This window comes from Otolemur garnettii, unplaced genomic scaffold, assembly GCF_000181295.1.
Source record: "Otolemur garnettii isolate 467f Iridium unplaced genomic scaffold, OtoGar3 scaffold00181, whole genome shotgun sequence".
Classification (NCBI taxonomy): Eukaryota; Metazoa; Chordata; class Mammalia; order Primates; family Galagidae; genus Otolemur; species Otolemur garnettii.
In genome coordinates, this window is record NW_003852576.1 from 1,924,136 (window position 1) to 1,928,953 (window position 4,818).

A 4,818-nucleotide genomic window follows, 5' to 3' on the forward strand; every position below is an offset into this window, starting at 1 on the left:
TGTGGGTCCTGGATTCAGTCCTGTGTACCGAGGGACAGCTGTACTTTATGTTCCATGTGTGTGCAGGTGGGCACATGTGGGTCCTGGATTCAGTCCTGTGTACTGAGGGACAGCTGTACCTTATGTTCCATGTGTGTGCAGGTGGGCACATGTGGGTCCTGGATTCAGTCCTGTGTACCGAGGGACAGCTGTACCTTATGTTCCGTGTGTGTGCAGGTGGGCACATGTGGGTCCTGGATTCAGTCCTGTGTACCGAGGGACAGCTGTACTTTACGTTCCGTGTGTGTGCAGGTGGGTCCATGTGGGTCCTGGATTTAGTCCTGTGTACCGAGGGACAGCTGTACTTTACGTTCCGTGTGCAGGTGGGTCCATGTGGGTCCTGGATTCAGTCCTGTGTACCGAGGGACAGCTGTACTTTACGTTCCGTGTGCAGGTGGGTCCATGTGGGTCCTGGATTCAGTCCTGTGTACTGAGGGACAGCTGTACTTTATGTTCCATGTGTGTGCAGGTGGGCACATGTGGGTCCTGGATTCAGTCCTGTGTACCGAGGGACAGCTGTACTTTACGTTCCATGTGTGTGCAGGTGGGTCCATGTGGGTCCTGGATTCAGTCCTGTGTACCGAGGGACAGCTGTACTTTATGTTCCATGTGTGTGCAGGTGGGTCCATGCGGGTCCTGGATTCAGTCCTGTGTACCGAGGGACAGCTGTACTTTATGTTCCCTGAGCGTCAGGAGCAATAAATGGCATCACACAAAGTGCTTGGAATGGTACAGGGTAGGCACAAGGTGTCTTAACTTTTATTATGGTTAGCTCTAAATTATCAACAGATCCTTGTCTAAGCCATGCCTAGTGATGTAACAGTCACACAACATTTCCATTTATCTAGTAATGAGACCTGGGTCAGGTATCCGATTCCAAGTACCTCTACTGTGGACCACAGGGCAGTCCTTCCTGTGGGCTCAGTCCTGCCCAGTACCCAAACCAGCCCTTACCAGCTCATCAGGAGGCTCCATCTTCATGAGCCAGTGGGACCTTGAGACCTGAAGACTGGAGCCCACATCCAAAGGTCCCAGGACGCCAAGACAGAGGAGCGTCCTGACACTGCAGACCTTGTTTCTGGGCTTCTGGGTAGTTCCTGATCAATACTCGGGGTGCCCAGTTGGACTGAGTCCTGTCCTGGAGCTGAGCTTCCTCTGTAGGTGCCAGTGACACCTACAGAACTGTCATGCTACTGACTTCCCCCTTCTCCCACCCAACACTGACTCTGGGCTTCAGACCACTCAGATGCTGCAAGGGCCTCCTCATCACGTGGGACGCTCTGAACACCACACAGGCCCACAGAGCCCTCACAGGGCATGATCTGGATCATTCCTGCAATCACTCAAGCAATGTAGGACAAGCACAGAACTTAATAAATTTTTAACCATTTAAAAATTCAAAAGCTTCTGCAGAAAACTATCTTATATAATATGAAATGCGGCTCTCTCATGAAAGGAGGGGGCCTGCAGAAGAGAAGTTGTCTTAAACTCAACCTCTGGCAGTCTGGCATAGGGCACCAGACAGCCCTAAGCCGCTGCAGCCCAAGGCCCAGAAAGACAGCTCAAAGTTATTGCACAGCACCTCCAAGAATCACAATCTGAAAGTGACCATGGAGATTCTCCTGCCGGGATAGTGAGCATGTAACACAGAGGGAGCTTCACCAAATCAGCGGCTGGAAACACCTGGAGGCCAGCCAAACCTGAGTCTGTGGCAGCAAACATCAGATTCACACCCCACCTTCTCCAAGCTTGAGTAAGAGCTGGTGAGGCCAAGAAGCTGGGCTGGCAAAATCCCACTTCCCTCCCTGCCGACGGGCAGCAGATTCTGTCTGCTGGGAAACCATCCTTACTCCCTGTGAGCGTAAGGGTATTTTAGCTTTTCCTGCGAAAGTTTTTCGAGAAGACTGGGATGCAAGTCCTGAGGTCCACATGGCTGATTTACACTGCAGACCACGCTGCTGCTGCTGCTGAGCTGAGGCTCGTTATTTACAGAGTAAGCGGAGAGTAAAGCCCGGGCTCTGCATGTAAACGGGAGCATTTTATTTTGCTGGGAAAAGCCAGGTGGCCACATGAGGTCAAGGGTAGATGCTAATGTAAGGAAGCAGGGAGAGCCTAGCCGGGGCAAGGAAGGCAAGGTCAGTGCTGGGACACTGTGGGCCTACGGAGAAGCTACAAAGTTCAATTTCAAGTCCTAACAGGTATACATGCAATGCAAAAAGCAAATACTCTAACAGTATGATTTTTAACAAGTTTGCTTCAAACGTGCTCTCTAGGCAGTGTCTGAGGCAATTCCGATCTAGCTTGATCCTCTATCCTAAAATGTGACCTAGCAGAACGACTCCACTAAAAATGGGCTACTGGGTCTTAATAAAGTGCTTCTTCTGAAAAGTCCACGTACAAGTAAGTCAATTCTCATCATGTGCAGATTCTGTGTCTGCGAGTTCACATACTCACTAAAACTGGTAACCCCAAAGTTGTTACTCATTGTGCTTGGGGATCAATCACGGACACACAGAGTGGCAAAAGAATTGAGTTGAACAACACATTCCCAGCTGAGGCTGAGCAAAGTGACATCCTCATACCATGAACAAGTATCCTCTTCATGGTCCACGGATTGCCATGTCTTTCAGATTTTTTTGGTGCCTTTTGCTGGTGATTTTGTTGTTTAAAGTGGCTCCTAAGAGTAGTGTTAACCTGCTCCTAAGCACGAGAGCTGTGTGTGCTTTATGGAGAAATATGTCAAATAAGTTGGTTCGGGCATGAGTTACATTCAAGGTTAATCAATCAACCTGTAAGGTAGGACATACAAAAACAAGGTCACAGATTGAACGGATGATGAAAACGCTGTGACTAGAAGCTTGTAGGAACCTAACCCCATCTTTCCACTAGGAGCAATTCTTCAATAAGTATCGAAAGCAGTGGAGAACACAAAGCAGGTGAGTGATGAGAAGCAGGTGCATGTGCCCTTCACCGCAGAGAAAGGATGGAGGAGAGAGGGGCAGCGGTGGGGAGGTGCGGCAGAGACTAATTACTCTTGAGCCTTGTGGAGCTGCTACTGACCAGTGACATCCAGGATGTCATCTGAGTTATTCAGGCCTCACCTTCCACATCTGACAAATGAGAGAAGGGACAGGGGCAGGTAAGGAAGAAGGGTTTGAGCTAAAAGATTTCTCAGGGTATTTCCAACCATAAAATAGCTCCCAAACCCATCACCCAACAGTCCCCACCAGTCACTTACTTAGCTCTAGGGACAGAGGCACCAGGCTGGCGCCTGCTGTGAGCTTCCCCTGATCTGCCTGCTTCCAACTCTTACTCAGCGCCACCTTCTGAGAAGGCTTCGCTGCCTCCTGAAAGCTGCGACCGCTCCAGAGCACCCTTCCTCTCCTCCCTGCTTTGGTTTTCTCCATCACAGGTATTTTCACTTATCCTCACATCCCACCTGTGTGTTTCTCTCTTCCCACCCTGGAGGGTAAATTACACGAGGGCGGAGATGTGGCCAGCAGCGCCCCCAGCCTGTAAGCATGACCATCCTGAGGGTTAAGTGGGTGTTTGTGAGCACAGCTGGGCTTAAGACCTCAATTAAAAGCCCAACTGTTACCAGCCCTAAAGAGAGAATTTATAATGCTTGAGCCCTCAAAGTTGACTCCTGGAATTCTGCACTGTACTCACAAGGGAAAAGGACTTAGCCCCTGCACAGAGACTCAAGAAGACACGGGCTCTGGGGACGCTGGAACCCAACCGACTCATTTCACAGCTGAGTAAACCCAAGTCCCAAGGGCATTACCCAGAGCTGTTGCTAACAAGAGTGTGGATCTGAGTGACCTTGAGAGAGAGAGTGGAATCTGTCTTCAGCGGGCTCATGTGGTTCACTGAAGTGGTCCATAACCAAGTGGCACATACTGTGTGATGCACAGATGAAGTAAACATGAATAACTGGATGGCAACTGAAGAATTTTAAGTACAGTAGAGTCTCTGTAAGTTGACAACCCAAGGGACTGTAACAAACTGGTCAACGTAGAGAACTAGGCCTGCTGTGCTGACACACATGGGTGGTGCATGTCCGTCTCTGACAACTGGTTCAAGGCAGGGAGGTGGTCAACCACGGAGGTTCGACTGTAGCTGTTCTAAAGAACATGCTTTAATTTATAACAGGTACTATGAGTTCCTAAAGAGAGGAATGTATGTACACAGAGCTGTTAAAAAAGAGTTTTCAGCAACAGACTAAATAAAGGCTAAAAAGCTAAGTCTGGGGAGCTGACACCCCTCAGGTCGGACCTGCAGACGGAGGAGCAGAGCCCTGCACTCCTCCTCCCGAGACTCAACGCAGACGCTGCCACCGGCGAGCTTGTTTTAGAAATGCGTGCCATGTTCCTAAGATAGTCTCTTCCCACTCATCCTGCACGCTGAGATTGGCAACTCTTATCCTGTATTGGCTGGGCCGCCGTTTTCAAAACGCAAGATGTGTTGCCATTTGAATGAAACAGCTTGGCCCGTGTAGACTCAAGTGGCTGTTGTTCTGTTCCCAGTAGGTAATACACCCGCGTCTCAGTACAACCACGCCTGACCCTGTGTGTGGACACCAAAAAAGATGGATAGAGGGATCCTTAAGGAGGTCCGGTTGCTCCAGAACTATCTGAAGCGTGAGCATGACTGACCAAGCCTGGTGACTACCCAGGGACGAGGAGGAAGGCAGCGGGTTCAAACCCAGCCCTGGCCAACCTGCAACAAAAAAATAGACAAGCGTTGTGGCGGGCACCTGTAGTCCCAGCTACTTGGGAG

General features: G+C 50.0%; 1 protein-coding gene across 15 annotated transcripts in view; it reads right to left on the reverse strand.

Moving 5' to 3' along the window:
• APBB2 (amyloid beta precursor protein binding family B member 2) overlaps positions 1 to 4,818 on the reverse strand; it is a 377,881-nt gene that overhangs the window by 92,199 nt on the left and 280,864 nt on the right. The window contains exon 2 of one of the 15 annotated variants that reach the window (XM_023519610.1): positions 2,398 to 2,402. The exons of the other annotated variants lie outside the window; for them this stretch is intronic. The gene's annotated coding sequence lies outside the window, so the exon portion shown is untranslated. The remainder of the gene's footprint in view (positions 1 to 2,397; positions 2,403 to 4,818) is intronic. 15 annotated transcript variants of the gene reach the window in all.